We start from the raw sequence: 20,700 nt of genomic DNA on the forward strand, positions 1-20,700 counted from the left end.
ATGCTGTCATATATCATCCAAAGATAGTTCTGAATCAGGCAAGAAGTAATCCGGTGGAGCAGAATGTAATCAGGCAGACCTAATCTTCTATAAACCTTTTTCCAAGAGATGATAAGCTTCAGTATTAAAAGGAAGAATTCAAAAAGGTTTAGTATAAAAGAAAAAAAAATACAGTTTGTGCATGTACAATAGCTCATTGCAACCTCACTCTACAAATGGTTTGATCCAATAGCAAGGTGTTTGGAACTCAGAAGTTAATGTTATACGTGGGATTGGTTTTCCTGGATGACCATAATTTGTTTTAAGCCATAAGGTATTTATAGGAGAGTTTGGCACTTCTGAATATAAGTAAGGGTGGAGAGAAGACTAAAGATAGATGGCACAGAAATCAAACTTGGTTGCCACAGCAGTAGGGAAACCAGGGACACTGCAGGCAAATATAACCTCTGGATTTGGGGTTAGTGCTCCTATTTCTAAATCGTGACATACTCTCATAATGTGTGAACTGAACTGGTTCTTGTGCCCACTTCAAGATTCCCTCTATCAGTTAGGCCAACCCAGAGTCACCCGCTCTTCCTGGCACTGCTTTCTGTCCTTACCTTAATCAATCATTCATGGCAGGGATGACTTCCAAAGCTGAAGAATCCCCTGTTCCATCTTCCTACATCAGCTACAGGCAAGGAAAGATGATTCTGCATACAGCTCTCCCCATCCTCCTACCACCAAGAGCACTGTAATCTACCAGAACTCCTCCTGAGAGGAAGCGTCCTATTTCCTTCTTCCCTCTGTTTCTATCCTGTGTATGTTATGCAGCTACGCCCTATTGCAAATCAAGTTCCCAAGGGTTAGAATAAGGAGGGCAATTTTGCAGATGTCACCAGGACAGTTATTCAGTCAATGATAGCATCCACCGGAAATAACATGGGCAAAAACTGGGTAATTGTAAATTGAGGTTGTCCTGTGGAGGTCTTTCCAGGTGTAGCCATGTATAATGTTTCTATTCTTCCTTAATCTCTTAAAAGATGAGTGAAATATTCAAACAGAATCCTCCAGAGTGGGTATGTTAATCAACTGAACATTAAGATAGACATAAATCAAACCAAATACAGTTTGTTTGGTTTTATTTTTAATTTCAGAAGTTAAAAAGCCAAAAAAATCCTTCAATTATTGTTCTACAGTCCTGTCTCAATGTATAGAGTATAAAAAGATAAACTGAATGTTCTTTGCTTACAGGATTTCTTGCTGGTCCCCAGGGGTTGTTCTAACCTTTGGTTGTTAAAATTCTCTGTGCTAAACCCCAGAGATGTGGAGAAGGCTGTATGTAATTCGTATTACTCCTTGGATTTTCTGGGAATTTGTTTGTACTAAATCTCTCCTGTGAGATTTTTCTGCAAGAGACATGCACAAGGAGTTCCAACAAATCAAGATTTTACCGCGTAACCAGATTTCTCCAAACTGCAGATAGAGTTTTTAAGGACTACAGCTGTCCAGATCTTACATCTCTTTGTTCAGTCCTCCTCAGTGTTGATTAAACGGAAGTATTTCAGTAAAACTCTTCCATTCTGTTTTAGCACCAAATGAAGATAGTGCAATTCTAGGGCAGGCTTGCTTGTTCAATGTGTGTCTCTGCTTCTGGAAATTTTCTTTCCTGATTTAGGATTGGTAAATAAAATCCAAGATGATGTGTGTGCCGTTGCTGTCCAATTAAAGTCACAGGAAAAACAGAATCTACTCAGGGATGTCTTCTTTTAATGTTTGCCAAGTACAAATAGCTTAAAATGTTACCTACTCAGTAGAGACATTTAATTTACAGTGCAACATCCTGTTTCTGATGGCAGTGTTTGTGCTGCCGTTACAATCCAAACACCTAAAATGACAGACTAGTGAGTCAGAGGTTGGAATTAAGGGATGCAGCACGGGTAGCATTTGTCTTTTCCTTCTGCCTGCCCTGATCACTTTCTACCTGAGCCCATCTTGGTTTTATCCCTCCAGTGGCTGTCTCGTTTGTGAATCCCATGACAGTACCATTCGCCTATCAGGGCTTCCTGTTTCCTGTATCTTCCCATCTCTGCCTACAGCAGCCCAGGGGCCTCCTGTGGCTTACTCTTTAGGCGTCCTGAAGAGTTGAAATTCATTCCAGTGATAACATCCACTGGAAATAACCATGGCAAGAAGAAAACTGGGTAATTGTAAATTGAGGTTATCCTGTGACGGTCTTTCTGAGTGTAGTTATGTACAGCACTTCTGTTCTTCCTCAATCTCTTCTAAGAAGAGTGAAACATTCAAACCGAATACTCAGGAGTGGGTGTAATTTGTTGTTGTGTGCTTGTGTGCATGCACACATGCATATACCCATGACTACACACATACTAATATTTATCGAACGTTTACCCGTTTCCAGTGCAGAAAGCTCATCTAATCCTCACATGAACCTATTTACATTTTACAAACAAGGAAATAAGCTCTGAGAAAGCCTGTGTCACTAGGCTAAAGAGCTAGAAAATATGAGCTCATCTTCAAATCTGATGTTGTTATTTCTGAAGGCTAGGCTGTTAATCCTTCTATGAAAGTGCTCACAAAAGGAGCCCCCGGCTAAGGTGCAGAAAGTAGAGTCTCCAGACCTTGTGACCCTGAGCTAGCTAAAGGTTTGATTTCAGAGACATGTGAAAGTTGTCTCTCAAATTCACCTAACTTTCCTCCTGACATTGCTTCCAACACACCTCCTCTAGTCCACTGACCTAGGACATTCCACAATTAAAATTTTATTTGGTCAAAGGCTTCTTGTTGCCTGCTCAAACGAAAATTCCACTAAGAGTTAGTATAAAATTAAACTTTCTAAAAAAATTATTTGTATCTCAGTATGACAAATTTTACTAAATAATTTTCTGATTAAGGATTAATAGAAATAGGCAGAAGATAGAATATGGGCCCACTGGTCAGTAAGTAAAGGAAAAACTGTTTGGGAGAAGGATTCAGAAATGGGGGGACAAGAATCCAGTGTCAGGGGAAGGCTAGAGCAGCGGCCATATGCTACTGCACACAATTCTAAATGTGAAAGTCACACTAAAAAACAAAACAAAACAAAAACAACAACAACAAAAGAAAAACACCACACGAGTAGATTTAAGATGCTCCCACTCAATTATTTCAATATGCAACTGAGATATAGCTAAGATGTCTTTGGTTTATAAAAATAACCATTTGTATATAGAATACAAACAGTTATTTCAAACTTCATATGTACAATATGCATAATGCATATAAAGAAGTGATTTAAAATGCTGCCTCTTCCAGATGTCCAAGTAATTATCGAGTAAGACTTCTTGAAATACTTAAAACATATTCAAGCTTAAATATAAACACCTGTCCTGTTAATTCTTTGGGCTATAGAATCCAATTCCTCAAATTCCTACCAGCTTATCTACCAGCCAGAAGTGGGTCTGTGCTGGTAGCTGTGGCTGTGGGGAAATGCAGAGGGGACTTATCAGGCACTGCAAAGCATCTGTCAGAGACTCATGTTATCATCATCAACATGGGAACAGAGTAATTAGAGCCCCTACTGGTCAGTTTTCTATTTATTATTTCAGTAAACAGATATTGAGCACTTACTATAGATAAGGAAGTGAAGAGACAGTAGTAGAAAAAACATAAATGGTACCCCTTCAAGGAATCAATGCTCATCTTACCTTTATTAGCTTAGCAAACAAGTTTTCTTCATGATGGTGTGACTAGGAGTGTATTAAGAGGCTGTTTTAGCTAAGGAACTCAGAAATCATCTTTGAATCAATCATCCTTCCTGAAAAGTGCTGGACAAGAGAATGTGGATTGTCATAGGCCAGTCAAGTAATTCTCAGTTTTTTAAGATAGATTTATGCCCTAATCTCAACACAGAGCCATGGTGATGTTGGCTGGACCACATGGAGGCTTCTTGTTTCCTGTTGATGATTTGGGGTACAGGGTCAAAGGACAAGAACCTCTGAAGTGAAGGAGACCTAATACATCTATTTTTGTCCCAAAGCTTAAAACTGAGTCTCATATCACACTATGCCAACCTAATGAAAAGTTCTTCACTAGTGCCAGAAGGCAGAGAGTGAGATGGCTAGCTGAATTCTAGGAAGAGCTTCTTTATACCCACAAGTCTCTAGCTATAGAAATGTTGACCCCCATTTGAGGCCTGCAGCATTCCCCCTCCTTGAGAAGGAGGAAAAATGGTTGAGAGGAAGAATCATGGTGTCTTTAGGTCACCCTAGAAGAAAACATCATGCATTGGTACACACTTTCTCATGGTACCCACAGTGTTTGCTGTACACAGGCTGGACCAGACACATTCTGACAGCAGAGCAGAGGCACCTCCAAAATAAGTAGGCAGCATGGTCCTCTCCCCGTTGAAAAGATAAAAGAGCAAATAAAACACAAGGCAGAATGAGATTCAGGGTGATAAAATTATTAGTCATATCTAATCCAACCTCAGAAAGAGGAAGACATTTCCCCAAAGTCAATTGTTCCTCAGTGATGTAGATTCAGAGAGGACTCTGGGCAGCCTTTACAACAGCAGTGTTTCCACAGCAATGCCCACTGCACCAGAAAGCAGGCGAGCTGTCCCTCTAAGAGGCAGCAGGCGAACCTCCTTTGCAGGTAGATAATATGAAAGGCTTTGCCCACGTTATAGGATTATTTTGATAGTTTTATGTGGACTACATGAGCCAATCCTGAGGTACAAATTTGGAGGCAAATTTGTTACAGAGCTGACTTCAGGGACTTCATTTTAAATGTAGGTTTGTCCTGGGATGAGTCTTCTACAAATGGGTAAGATGATTCCAAGCTTCTCCCAACATCTAATAAGAGTGAACTAGCCCAATTATATATTCCCGACATCCTCAGATCTAAGTCGAAACAGATAATTCCTGAATGGACAGTAAAACCCATTGAGACTCGCAAAGGTTCTGTAAAATGGAAAAGTCCTGGGTTCAGTAAGGTGAAGGAGAGTTGTTCTATGATCTTGGGTTTGGACTTAGTGGCACCTCAGAGCCTCGAGAGCTTCTGTGTTCTTGGTTCTAAACCTTGGCTACACATTAAAGTTACCTAGGGGGACTTAAAAAAAATGCCCATGCTGCACCTCACATCAATGAGATCAACCTATCTGGGGGTGGGGGGCAGGCTTCTATATGTTTTAAAGCCCCTCAGGTGATTCCATGTGCAGCTAAGGACCAGAACCTCAGTCAGACAGACTAGTTCCAACTGATAACTACAATAGACTAGTTACAACTACAACTCTGAGTGGGGGAAGTTGGGATGGAGCTACTGTCACTCACGGTTGTTTTTTACATATCGTTTTTAATCTTTGAAACTTCAGAATGTGTTTAAGGATGCCTTTAAAAATTGTGAGGGGTTTAACTCAAGGAAATTGCAGCAAGATTCATATCAGAATATGTCATAGTTCCTTTATTAAAAACTATAGCACACACCTTTGGAATCAACTGCTATTTAATTTCTATCCAGGACTGATCCATCCTCTTTATAGAATCCCACTGGCCAGCAGCTGAGGTGTGTGCCTGCTAAGGTCACCTTTATTTGTCCTTTCCTATTAATGCTAGTTGTACCTGTTACCCTAGTTAACATAATTTTATATTTTATAACCCCAAACCAACATATGCTAAAAGAAATATAGTTGTTTTTTCAGTGAAAGTTAAGTAAAATGCTTGGGAAAATGTGATAAAGACAAATCACTAACAAATATATTTTAGAATGTGTCATATATTATAAATATTGTATAGTGAGGTCTATATGTATACATATTTATGTGCATACATTTATATATTATGTATTTGTGATACATATATAGTGTATGCAACATATATATGCAAGAAAACTATAAATGTTTTGGAAATATGTGTCAAAACTGAGTGGGAATTTGCACTTAGACTGCTTCATAAATGTCTTTAGATTCCAGTTTTGCTTTAATCTCAAAATCCTAGCAGATGCATTAGGGGTGTGGTTGATGCAAGAAAGATGACAACAGAAAGAGTTCCAATTAGCACATCCATATTCAGAGAAAAGGCCTTGGCCCTGTATCAAAAGATTGGCACATAAATATAATTTTATATACCTTAAGTTAATATAAAACATTTAAGGAACTCTGTCTTATTATTTATGATTCTCTTTTTAAGAGGCTCTTTGAATTAATCAACTGTCAGTTGAAATTATGGCTGGAAAAAAAAAGGTTTGTATTTTAGTGGTAGGGTAAAGCATGAATTGGTGGCCAAGGATTTTGTCAGAAATCACGCTTTGCTTTTTGGAGAGAGTGAGGTCATTTTCACCAAGGATCTAGTCTAAACAGATGTGCAGAGACGTGAAGAGCACAGGTGTGGAAATCAAGCAAACTGAATTTCCAAGGCCTGTTCTGCTACTGATTAGCTCTGGTTTGGGAAGCTTATTTCCCTCCTGGGGCCTCACTTGCCTTATCTGTAATGTAATCCAACTAAGAAGACAACGAAGAATAAATAAAATGAGATATGTGGAGAGGGAGGGTATGGTAGGGGCTAACAGCTTGGCCTTTGGAGAAGGAGGTCTTTGAATCTCTGTAATACCACTTATTAGTTGTGTAAGCTTGGACAAGTTTCTAAAATTTTCTAAGCTTGCAATTTCTCTTCTGTGAAATGGGAAAAACCATAACACCTACGTTATAAGGTTTTGCAGGATTAAATAATTCATATAAAGCACTTAGAATATAGTCAGTGATTTAATAGTGCTAGACAAATATTATCATTTGAAAAAATCAGGGACCTAGCAACTTAGGGTGTCTAATAATTAGTAGCTGCTGCTATTAACAGTATTATTATAATTATGCTTGGCTTGGTTTTGAGATAAAATACTCTATGGTAATTTTGGACATACTGTAGAAATTCCATTTACTTTGACTCTCCAGGTCCTTAGAGGAAGTAAGGTCACCCATCAAAAAGGAATTTAAGTGATTAATAATACTGTGGCCTTTTGAGTTCTAGGGAGACAATCCTATTACAGTATTAGAGGATTTCAGATAAATATGATGAGTGATGGCTGAGGAGTTTTTAATCTTGCTAAATACCCTGTGATTAAACCCATCATATCTCTGAACTAAATTGACAGTAAAGAGATTCTGATTTAAAGGCATGGTTTTGTGGTAATTGAATGCCAGAGTTTAGAAGAGACACTGGGAAGTAATTGCAAGGGAGGTAGCATGAAACAGAGAACCTTGTCTATACCTATTTTTGAAATTTGTTAGGCTCACTCATCCGTGATCAATTAAACAAGATCTTTTTTGTAACTTTCTATGTGTGTTTGTGAAGAATGTGCTCTGGGATGGTGAATTCATTGCTGAATGGTTGACTTTTTATATTCCTTTTACTTCAAACCTGTTGCTCAGATTTAACTGAGAAAGGAATGTTAAGATGTCCCACTAAAATGGATTTGTTGGTTTTCCTTATATTATCATCATTTTTTCTTTATATACTTTGAGCATCTTTATTAGGTACATACCTAATTGTTTTATTCTTCTTGGTGAGTTGTACCTTTTATCATTATAAATGACCCACCCTATAATGTGATTGATTTATATCTTAAAATATATTTGTCTGATGATACAGACAAACTACATTTCTAGAATAATTCCACTTAGCCATGGTGTTCAATCCTTTTAATATGCTGCTGTGTTCCATTTTCTAGTATTTTCTTGGGGATTTTTACATCTGTATTTACAAGGCATTTGTCTCTAATTTTCTTATATCTATACCTGGCTTGGGTATGAAGTTAATGCTGGTTTCATGCTCCACACATAAATTGGCCTAAGCTTGCTTGTTTGTGTTGTCTGCTTTCGAAACTGGGTTTGAGAGTGGTACACTCCAGGTCCTCACTTCAAGAAGCAGTAAGCCTGCCTCAAGCCCCTCATTTGTATGAAACAGTTTTGTGTCCTCTGCTCCACAGAGCCAAGACCCTGATCAGCATACTCCACTTCATAACTCAGAGAACAAGAGCTCAGTAGCTTTAGCCACACATGTCATTCATCGTTTCACTTTTTTGTTCCAATAATGGTTAAACAAAAAATGCATATCATATTTTTTATATAACCATGTTTTTGTTTTCTATTTATCTATCATTGCTGTGTTTGTAAATAAGGTACAATTGAAAGGCAAACTATGATATTATATATATATATATATATATGTATATATATATATGTATATATATATGTATATATATATATATGTATATATATATATATATATATATAAACATATAAAGCTAAAATAATGTTTTTTAAAAGATTGTCATACATTTGTTTAGTATAGTTGCTGCCTTGACATCTGATTTTAGACCTCACAGGCATTTGAAACTCAGTCTACCCTGTCACTTTCAGGCTAGCAAAAACTTTCCCTCCCTGAATGTTGGTTTGTAATATGGCATGCTTGTTCCTTGTTGCACTGACCCCAAACCCAGCATACCCCATGGATGCTGATCATGATAAACCCGAATGGTTAAAACTGGGGACATGTAAATACACTCCCTCATTTGTGCATATTTTCTTTAAAGTACCTGATCCACAACCCCACAAGAAAACCTAAGGCATACCACCCACGAGCCCCCCACTCTCTCTCTCCACCCACTGGTGAAGCTCCCTGACATTCCCAGATGTCCTCTTGGTAACCTAACCCTTCTGGGACCTATGAGCAATACATTTCTTCTGTTTTGTGCATTTTAGTTTAACTTCCTCATTGTGTCTCACCTGACACACACAACCAAACCTAACTCCCCTATCAGGGTTCTCCTAGAGAGATCTATCTTGGCTTTTGGCCACACCCAAGAGACCAAATTAGAGAGAAATCATAACAATAGAAATCATAACAATATGGTCAGGCACAGTGGCTCACACCTGTAACCCTAGCACTTTGAGAGGCCAAGGTGGGTGGATCTCTTGAGCTCAGGAGCTCAGGAATTTGAGACCAGCCTAGGCAACATGATAAAACCCCATGTCTATCAAAAAACCAAAACTTTAGCTGATCATGGTGGCACACGTCTGCGGTCCCAGTTACTTGAGAGGCTGAGGTGGGAAGATCACTTGAACCCAGAGGGTGGAGGCTGCAGTAGGCGGTGATTGTATCACTGCACTCCAGCCTGGGCGACAGAGCAAGGCTGGAAAGCAAGAAAGCAAGGAAGGCAGGGGAAGGGAGAGAGGGAGGGGAAGGGAGGAAGAGAGAGAGAGAGAAGAGAAAAGAGAGAGAGAAAGGAAGGAAAGAAAGAAAGAGAGGGAGGGAGGGAGACAGGAAGGAAGAAGGAATCATAACATTGCCATATATCACCATGATACTGGAAGAATATGCCAATTAGAAGTCTGTTCTGTTTATATGGGAAGTCAAAATATGAAAATATCATTTCAAACAGCAATAAAGATTAATAAATAATGTTGGGATTCTCAGTTATTCATTTGGAAGAAAACAAAATTGGATTGTTTTCTTCCAACAGATTGTGTCTTCTTATCCTTAATAGCTGAATGGGAAGAGAGATAAATCTGTATATAATTATAACCTGTTGTAATTTCCATATTCAATATAAATTTTTTGATGGATACATTGGCAATATCAAGGAATTAAAATACACCTACACTTTAATCCACAAACACCATTGCTTAGAATTCATTTTATTTATATAATTTCGCATATACAAAGCCATTCATATGATGGTGTTCATCACCACATTTATAATTACCAAAGATTCAAACTGGAAACAACCCAAATGCTTACTCATAGGAAGTTACTGAGTAATGGTATACAGGTAATGGAATACAGTGCATTAGCTAAACAGTGTAAAGTTGGCTGGGATCGGTGGCTTATGCCTGTCATCCCAGCAATTTGGGAGGCCGAGGCAGGCAGATTGCCTGAGATTAGGAGTTCAAGACCAGCCTCGCCAACTTGGTGAAACTTCATCTCAACTAAAAATACAAAAATTAGCCGAATGCAGTAGTGCATGCCTGTAATCCCAGCTATTCAGGAGGCTGAGGCACAAGAATCACTTGAACTCCAGAGGCAGAGATTGCAGTGAGCTGAGATTGCCCCACTGCACTCCAGCCTGAAAGACAAAGCAAGACTCCATTTAAAAAAAAAAAAAGTGTAAGGTTTTTATGTGCTCATAGTAAAATATATCTAGCTCTCTTTCTAAATTAAAATTAACTATACGTCGTTTATAAGAAATACGACAACAAACAGATATAGAAAGTTTAAAATGCAAAGATAAGTTCCACATTCAAACGCATAAAAGATGTAGTTGAGTGACAGTGTTGACAGGAAAAAATCTTTAGATATGTAATTTTATATTTATTAAAACTATAATACAAAATCAAGTCATAATAAACTAGTACAAGGTAGTCGTGAGAGTTTATGTACCTGATGGCAAAGCACTAAAACAAATGAAGAAAAAACTCTAACACTTTTAAGGAGAAATGGACTGAAACATAATTATCATGGAACATGGACCTGTCTTAGTCATTGACAGATCAAATAAGAAAATATAAATAAGGATTTAGATAATTTTAATAATATAGTGAAATGTATTATATGTTAAAGCTAACATGGTCTTTTTACCTTCCATTATGCATTTTAAAATAATGACCATGAGTGACTTCAAGTTCTTTTCACTAAATCCAAGACAAAACATCAACACTGCATTTTTAAATAATATGCAACAAGCTTACAAACTAGAGCCAATGTTTAAACAATTGCACAGGCACTTGGTTATTTAATACATGTTTTCTTAATAACCATTGGTTAAAGGAACTAGCCAAGTTATAATTATATTTTAATTTTATTATAGCTACGTAACTTTTTATTATGACTAAGAATCTAATGTTCTACATGAAGCAAAAATAAAATACAGTAAAAAATTACCCCTAAAATACTTTAAAATATCCGCAAAAAATCTACATTTTGTTTAATGACTAGAATATACCCGGACTTTGAGATACTGGGTTAGAATAAAAAGAAAAATAACAAAAGGAAGGTCTATCTCTATGTGCAAGTTCTTGGCATTTAAGGCATCCTGCCTTGATAACTCTCAAATTCACAACAGGGACTAGGGATTTTTTTTTTTTTTTTTTTTTTTTTTTTTTTTTTTTTTTTTTGAAACAGGGTCTTGCTCTGTCACTCAGGCTGGAGTACGGTGTTGCGATCATGGCTCACTGTAGCCTTGATCTCCCAGGCTCAAGTGATCCTCCCACCTCAGCCTCCAGAGTAACTGGAACTAGAGGCACAGGCCACCACACCCGGCCAATAGTTGTGGTTTTTGTAGAGACGGTGTTTCACTATGTTGCTCAGGCTGGTCTGGAATTCCTAAACTAAAGCAATCCTCCCACCTCAGCCTTCCAAAACCCTGGGATTACAGGCATGAGCCACTGCGCCAGGCCATAAGGGATCTTACTGGGGTGGGATAGAATTGTTCTACCATTGGATTCTGATGACAGTTTTCCAGCATAATAAATTAGTAGAAATCATTGGTTGCACAGCTAAAAACGAGTGAAATTTATGGTAGGTAAATTATACTGCAATAAAGTTTGTTTTTTAATTATGCCTTTTTATACCAAGTTGTTAATCAGTTTTTCTTAAATAAATTTTACTCTTTGAATTGTTGCAAGACTTTGCTTAATTTTCAGAGTTCTGAACAAGTTGGATCTTGACATTTTATGCCAATGTTCTCACTGCTTTTATGAAGGAATGGATTTATGTGTGTCCCCACTTTGCCATTTTAGAGATTCTGGCTGTTCTAGATTCTCTTTATAATTTATTGTTTTAATGTATTAATACTTAGAACTTTTACATTCATTATTTTATATATTCTGCTTCTAACATTCTTAACTGACGATTCAGGGAAAACTTAGAAAATCCTTTAAACGTCTGTTCAGTTAATAAAAGTTATGCAAAACCATGTAACAAACAGACCTCATATTGATTGCCAATCTTTTATGAGCATAATAAGCAATTTTCCCTGCAGCTTTTTCATTAGATTTATTCCCTCGACAATAGAGCTCACATGTTTACTTCAAAAGTAATTGTAGACTGATCAGATCAGAGTATAATTTTGGATTTACATTTACATAAATCATTATACCTACTGTGAAACTTATTGTGTCAATTAAAAGTATATCAGACCACATTAATTTGAATGATGCCAGTAACAAAGTCTCTAATTTAGATTACAAATATTACTGATAGAACTCCGTCCCTTGCCTTATTCTGAAAGCACTGAATTAAATTTAAGTGCAGCCCATAAAATCCTTCCTGAATAAAGAGACAATAAAAATTCTTTTCAAAATCACAAACACTTTGTATTTTGGCTGTGTTCTCATATATAATCTCTAGTTTTTTTTCTGTATATTCCATTGTTCAATTTTTCCCATCATTGATAGTTTACTTTGGGTCAGCCATCCAGCCATTTTTTATGCTTTTGCTTTTTGGTTCATGCTCTTTAATTTTTGAATCTGACCTTTTCTTTTATTCTTCCTAAGCACAGATTTTTATTTTGAGTAGGAGATTTACCTGACATTATCTTTCAGTTTCTGAATGATAACATCACCATATCCTCTCTTGTCCCTTGCGCCACGTAGTTCTGAGTCATGCAGCTCCAGCTACAGCAAACAAAGGAGAATTCAAATTTCATGTCCCTATTCACCTTTCCTGAATCACGGTGATGTTGGAGGTCATTTCAGAAGTGTTGGTGCCATGAACTATGGAATTTGTCTACAACCCTCAGCTTCCTTAGGAAGACACTCAACAAATAATTATAAGCAATTTTTACTGTTTAATAATTACAAACAACTGTTTAATGATTACAAACATTTATTTTTAAGTAAATAAATAATTTATTTATTACTTTCTCTGTTCTGGGCCTAGTGATAGCACCTTGAGAAATAAAGGTAAATAAGGCAATGTTCCTAACTTCAAGGACACAGAGGTATAAACAAATACATTGCAAGGCTGTGCTTAGCGCAAATATAGAAGCCTGAATAAGAGCTACATGTAGCAAAAGGAAAGTATGTACATATGGTGAGGGGTGTCAGGGTTGGCTCTCTGTGACAGACTTTGAAAATATGATATACCTGCTGTGATTCTTATTTGGAAATAGAAATGGGTTAACTTGAGCAAAAATGGAATATACAGATGCTAGTTGACTTGCAATGGTGTTACATCCTGATAAAACCATCTTAACTTGAAAACGTCGTAAGTCAAAAATGCATCTAAATAATCTACTGAACAGCACAGCTTGGCCTAGACTACCTTAAACATGCTCATAACATATTAGCCTGCAGTTAGGCAAAATTATCTAGCCCAATGACTATTTTATAACAAAGTACTGCATACCTCATGTAACTTGTTAAATATTGTACATTCTGTCAAAATTATGACAGTTGCACATGATTGTAAAGTCGAAAAATTTTAAGTCAAACTATCGTTAAGTTGGGGACTATCTGTATTGGAGGAATAGAGATTAGTTCACAGACTTTTAGAAAAACTAGAGGGTCAGACCCAGGATGGAGGTAGAAACAACAGGAGACAGATGGTCACAGCTACGGACAGACACACAGCCTGGTGAGGACACCCTGATGCTATCTGGACTGTAGATGGGGAGCCTGGCATCACCACCATTAAACAGTGGATGTGGTATGCTGGTAAATGTTAGAAACCAGCTTTCCAAGAAAGAAAAAACCCTGATTTTTAACATTTGCCAATTTTCATGGTGTAAATATTGTCACTGTGGGTGATTTCAAGCTGCCAATATGATATCACAGAATTAGAACTGGGAAAAAAATGTACCTTAACACACCACACCACTATATAGAAATTATCTCATATGTGTGTGTGTGTGTGTGTATGTGTGAATCATTCATATATATATATATATATATATATATATATATATGCATAAATTACCATAAAGGCATAAGAATTAGGAACTGATGACTTTGAATATCTCTTAGGTGTTTATAATATAATTTATGTAGTTATTAGTTTGTGTCATTTTAAGAATTAGGAACTGATGACTTTGAATATCTCTTAGGTTTTTATAATATAATTTATGTAGTTATTAGTTTGTGCCATTTCGTAGTTCATAATCAATATTTTTAAAAACTGATGCAAATCTAAAAATTTTAAGAATCAGTCCTGGAAAGGCTGTAGCAGCTGGTTCCAGCACACCACTGATAAAGTCATAGCACATCCACTGCAGGACTCTGTATACCACGTGGTTGCCACAGAATGCCTTCTGGTTCTTTTTATCATTTCTTCCCAGGTTCAAAGTTTCAGGAAAAAGCATCTTAGACAACATGCCAGCACTCACATTGCCAGAGTCTTGCCTCTGTAAAGACAGGGGTCCTTAAGCCTGCCAAAAGTCACACAATGGCATATTTCCCAGTGCAGACAGACAGACTAGCCTCTGGATCATATAAAAAAGAAGAGAAGTAAAGACAAATGTCTGGTTCAAAGCACTGGGAGTTTAATAGGTAGACTAGCAAAAAAAGACACTAAAGCAGAAGGAACAGCCTGGGCCAAGACCCAGAGCTGTGACAGTGGCAAAGCTCCCAGGATGTGAACTTGGGACTCTAAGGACATCATGTCACCAACTGCAGGGCTTCTTATTTTTGGAGAGTTTTGTGCCATTCTAACTCTTGAAAATATCAATAATATTCTGATTCTATCCCCAAACCCACATTATGAAAAAATAAAAACAATGGCTTTGGATCATCTACCAGTGAATTCTGATAGTTAAGGAGAATTAACAGACAATTGGCAAGTCCCAAAGGAGGACAATTAAGTGGACTTGTGGTTGGTTTTGCATTCTGAAATGAATCTGAGCAAGAACGTATCAAATGGGAATGAGATTTGACCTACTTCTCTTTATCTCATTGGCCTAAGAGTGATAATAACAAAAGTATTGAAAGCTCATTGTATACTAGGCATTGGATAGGTACCTTTCATGTATTATCTCATTTAATCATGACAACAATCTTATGTAGTTGGTTCTATTATTACCTCCATTTTATATATGAGAAAATGCAAGCACAAAGAGGTTAAGGAACTTGCCTGAGTTCTACACAGTCAGTTAGTGGCAAGGCTATGGTGAGTGCATGAGCAAAAACATTCAATTATAAGCATCTAACTTTAGACTTACGATTCCTTCATCAATAAGAGCAATCAGTCACTAGAGGTTGATACCTCTATAACAAATACTGAGGTATTCAGAACTAAGGTATTTAGCAAATGATCCCAACCTTTACTCCCAGGCCCCAGGAGAGTTCACTTTTATATGTAGGAAGGCAAACATCAGTCAATACATATCACAGGAGTGTCATCTCACAGTTGACAAGACAGATGTAGGCAAGTGGGTTTTCTGATGTTGCTCATATTATACCAAATAGGTAACAATCTGAAGATAAAAGACTACCGTATGTCTATATAGTACAGTGGTTAAATTCCAAGAGCTAGGCTGCGTGTGTTCAAAGCTAAACTCTGTCTCTTTCTAGCTATAAGAACTTGGACTTTATTTCTCTGGCTCAATTTCTTCATCTGTAAAATGGAAATAGGATGGCACTTTTTTCATCGGATTGTTAAGAGAATGAAATGAAATAATTTACATTAAATATTTAGCACAGTATCTGGCATGTAGTAGCCAGTCAACACAAATCGTTATTCTTCTTAGTATGTTTTAAACTAGTTGAGCAGCTCTTTCTGCCTCATGTCTACCACTTCACATGAAGGGGTTTGGGAAAGAAAAAGAAATCCAGGAACATACCAAGGTGTTTGAATTTTGTACTTTCACTTGACCCTGCCCTGTTCTCATGAATGACTTGTTCATAGTTCTTCTCTGAATTACTGAGTATTGAGTTGGTTAATTTTTTTTAACTCGCTCTGTCACCCTAGGCTCTGTCACCCAGGCTGGAGTGCAGTGGCGCAATTTCAGCTCACTGCAACACCTGCTTCTCAGGGTTCAAGCAATTTTCCTGCCTCAGCCTCCCAAGTAGCTGGGATTACAGGTGTGTGCCACCACCATACCTGGCTAATTTTTGTGTATTAGTAGAGACAGGGTTTCACCATGTTGGCCAGGCTGGTATCGAACTCCTGACCACAGGTGATCCAACTACCTCAGCCTCCCAAAGTGTTGGTATTACAGGCATGAGCCCAGCCTGAAATTATTTCTTTCTTGTTAAATGGCCTCATAGTTCTTATGAGCAATGTAAATGCTGAGAATATTATAAAATAACAACTGGGCAAATTCTGGTGCCTCTGGCACGCACATTGAGCACCCAAATAAATTTGACATAATTGGCCAGGCACAGTGGATCACACCTGTAATCCTAGCACTTTGGGAGGCCAAGGTGGGAGGATCACCTGAAATCAGGAGTTCAAGACCAGCCTGACCAACATGGAGAAACTATGTCTCTACTAAAAATACAAATTAGCCAGGCGTCATGGTGCACGTCTGTAATCCCAACTACTCGGGAATGCCGAGGTTGCGTTGAGCCAAGATCATGCCATTGTACTCCAGTCTGGGCAACAAAAGCAAAATTCCAAAGAAAGAAAAGAAAAGAAAGAAGAAAGAAGAAAGAAGGGAGGGGAGGGAAGGGGAGGGGAGGGGAGGGGAAGGGAGGGGAGACTCTTCAGAAGTGCTTGCAGTTACTATGATTTCTTTGCCTAGTTAGGATATATCCAAGTCCAGAGGGCAGGTTTTGCTAGGTCAATCCCAAACCATGGAGAATTTGTATATCAAGGGTCCAGTAACATCACTGCATGGAATAACCACACAGTTAATTAAATTGCAAGGCAAGAAGTAGGCACTTGGAAATACTAGAATCTCCAGAAGGAGACTATTCTATAAGCACCAGAGAGAAGTCAAGTGTTCCAGTTTTTGCTTTGTAAATAGAGGGATTGAGAAATACCCATGACAATCATCACAAATAACAGGATATGGAAAGCTAATCACCAAAGTATAAGGTCTTAAAACATTGCAAGGCACCTAAAAAGGGTCCTGGTGTCAGTTATAAAACTGAATTAATTTAATTCCCATAACAACATTTTTTCCCCCCAAACTACTAGTTTATTTGCCTCCTTTCTCTGTTAGTTTCTGAAATATCGTAGTGCTTAGTGGCTCCAAAAATTGGCTCAGAGAAGCTGTGGGAATTCCATCTCTCAGAAGGACATATCTTCATGATCAGACCCAAAGGGAGGAGCAGAGGAGCCACACTGCAGATGGGGACATGGATATAAGGATTGTTGTAGGAGACATCTACCTGCCTTTGGAGATTTTCAAAAGGATTCTCACACCACAGAACCTCAACATGCCAGTCCAAATTCCATAAAACACAGGTGTTTTCAGTATCACTGGCAGGCTTTCCAGGGCTGTATGTCCTTCTAAATAATTGAAACTGTGATATGAAAATGAACAAGTCATGTTGTGATATCATGCATCAAACACACCTTGGCTTGTGCACTAAATGTTATCTGCTTGATCTTCCAGCAGAAGTAAGGCCTTGGGAACAATGAAGCGTAGCAGAGACAGAGAAGGACTTTCACCTTCTGGTCTGCTGTGCAGGGAGCCTGGAAGTCACATACCATCCTCACAACAAGGAAGAAGCCAAACAAATTGAAAATCACGAACTCATCTTAGAGAACTGAGGTCACAGGGAGAAACTGTTGTCCTGAAATCTAAAGATACAGGTGGATACCGAGAATCACAGCTTATTGGAAACAGAAAATAAGCAGAAGCTCTTACCTGGACCTAGTAACCACATGAAAACTTAAATTGCAATTAATCAGTTTTAAAGGCTCACTGTGGACTAACTTGGGAGTTCAAAACTCCGGAGGCGTGCCAACTTTCATGAGTTACCTCCAGGAGTTCCACCAGGTTCTTACTATGATAATCAGAGAAAAATCATCTCCTGCCTCTGGTAGGGAACGAGGAAAAAGTAATCATCCTGAAATACTCCTATAGCATGCTGTTTCCTTTCATAAAGGCTCACCCTCAAAGAAAACTATTTGCCATGGTTAATTGACCTGGAGGAAGATAAATAACCATCCCCAAGATCCTCCAGATTTCCACATGGGACCAGAAAAACCTTCAACCTCCAAAACCCGGAAAACTGGAAAAATGGAATGACATTTCTTCCTTCCTTTTTGGGTACCTCATGGTGAGATGGAAAGAATGCCCTCTACTTTACTCATCTCACTCTATTTCCTTTAATCATTCTTTAAGACTGTTGATTCTGAGGGGGGTGTGTGTGTGTGTGTGTGTGTGTGTGTGCGTGTGTGTGTGGTGTGATCTGTAGCTTGAAGAAAAATAATAAAAATAAATACTACCGCTCAGCTTAGAAATCAGGTCTAAGTTCTAAAGAGTCATCTAACAACTCTGCTTCACAGCCTCTGAAAAAAAAGGTGAAATTTCTCTTGCTGGGGAGCAGTGGGTGGGGAAGCCTAGGTGACTCCAAATGGCTGGTTGAGGCTCACTCCAAAAGGGCACTAATTTTGAGTCAAGTGAGTCCTGCTGTGCCCCAGAAGACAGGGTCTTGCCACCTGAGAAATTCTTCAGTATTTTTTCAAGTTTATGGTTTTCTTTTATTCCACACACAACACTGAGCTAAATAAAGCCGATACTGTCATATTACATTTTAAAATAAAGTAAATCAAAGAAAAAGTACCTCTTGGTGTCACAACTTATGCCATAAGTTGTCTGATGCGGGTTCACTAAACTAATTCATAATGACATTAACTCATGATGTTTTAATTTACAGTGCACTTTTGCGGCAAAGGATTTAGGTACTCCTACGGCAAATTTTACATACTTAATAGTTATCCTAGGAATGACTGTCTATGCCCATATATATATATATATATATACACATATATATGTATATATATATATTTTATGAACAGCAGCCACAGTTTGTCTTCAATTAAATTTATGTAGAAACCAATCTGAGAAAGGTAAACAAAGTCAAAATACCTTTATAGAAAAGGGGTAAAGATTTCTTTTCATTTTTTATAACTGACAAAGCTATACTATTTAGTAGTCAAATAACAGTATTTTATTATTGCAGTCTTAAGAAATTCATTCCTGTAGTCTGACTTTTCAACTTTTGCAGTCTTGAAACCTTGTGTGCTATCTTTTATGAAGCTGCTTGTGTCATTATTCTTTTTGGCCATACAGTGACATTTTTAAAAGATCAGAAATAGAGATAGTAAAAGCTTTTTGATGCTAAAGAAAGTTAAGCATTTGTTTAGCCTGGCTTTAGAAAGGTATCTACCTAATACATTCCATAAATGAAACAATCAGCCTATAAAGATTGTTTACAGTTGACAAGGTGGTACATTTTAGAGGTCTCGTCAATGACAGAAGAAAAAAATTCACTGAAAATCTCAAGTTATTCATTTCTACACAACAGAGGAAAGTTCACTTTAATCTATGAAAAAAAGAAAAACCTAACAGGTAGTCAGCCTGGTACTGTTCATACCTTTCAGAACTTGTCAGTTTTGCAGAGATAAGATAAGCACATATGAAAAAGTTAGATAAACAATACAAGCATTGGTATGTAATGAAAGGCTGAAGTAAGAGATGCAGTTATTGAATCTTTCAATAATTAAGGAAAGAAAGTTCACTGAGTGGCAGAAAGGCTAAAAAAGTTATCCTCTAACTGACCTTTTGAGGCTGAATGTGATTTGAATAGACGGGTGAAGGCGAGCACTACAAATTGGAAAAGCATTACAGCTTAAGTGGAATATGAGCTTATCAAAGCTTGGCTATTTGAGGAAAACAAACTACAGTGACACTTTAATTATTTTAGGTCATACACTTAGACTAACATACTCTCAAAGGTAGAAGCAACATGACTTTTCTTCTGTTTTTTCCTTTACTATGCTCACGAATCCCCTCTACAGTAAATGGCCAACCAACCTTCACTTTCACTCTTTCGACGTTGCTCCTCCCATCACGTTGCTGAGGAGCTCTAGACAGTAGAAGTTTCTTGCATCAAGTCTATATCCTACCTCTATAGTTCCTACTCATTGGTTCTTATTCGATTCCCCAGAAATACATCTTTGTAGAAGTGCCAGTAAGGCCTTCAGATGCTGTTGTACAAATATCTAGTTCTGCCTCTGCTATCACTTCTATAACTCTGGGAAATTAAGTATCAGGGAGAAGAATATAGAGCTCACCTAAAAGCCATTATGAAAAAAAAAATCACATTGAAAAGTGCCTGCTCAGGAAAAAAATAGAATAATCAAAGATTAATGTGCGGTGGTACACCCAGATGCCAACCAAAAATCATTTCGGAACAAACTGAAAGGATCTGCAATCACTTCTATGAAAAGTACCAAGAGACATAATGAAAATACACCTTTTACTAAGAATTCAGAGAAATCATAAAAAACTTTTCTTTCTCATCTCCCTTTCCCTTTGATTCATTTATAGAGTAGGTTTAGAAATCACAAAGTTCTCCACTCAGAACAAAAACACTAATTGCAAATGAACAAAAGACTCTGACCTTCCGTTCTCAATTAATGCTGTTTCTTTGGCCAAATAAACCCTACAGCTATTTCAAACCTTTTTTTGTCAATAATTTTCACCTTCCTCTCTCATGAGCCTTGTGCAATAGCCTCTCACATGTAGCAAAATTGGTTTATGGGAGTTACATTT

At 37.6% G+C, this 20,700-nt stretch overlaps 1 long non-coding RNA gene across 1 annotated transcript in view; it reads left to right on the forward strand.

Annotated features, from left to right (window-relative positions):
- The window catches only part of LOC141581631 (uncharacterized), a 57,184-nt gene extending 38,366 nt beyond the window's left edge, over positions 1–18,818 (forward strand). Inside the window, exon 4 of the long non-coding RNA XR_012514384.1 lies at positions 17,530–18,818. This is a non-coding gene — a long non-coding RNA (uncharacterized LOC141581631). The remainder of the gene's footprint in view (positions 1–17,529) is intronic.
- Positions 18,819–20,700: the final 1,882 nt, after the last annotated feature.

Source organism: Saimiri boliviensis, chromosome 16 (genome assembly GCF_048565385.1).
Source record: "Saimiri boliviensis isolate mSaiBol1 chromosome 16, mSaiBol1.pri, whole genome shotgun sequence".
Taxonomy (NCBI): Eukaryota; Metazoa; Chordata; class Mammalia; order Primates; family Cebidae; genus Saimiri; species Saimiri boliviensis.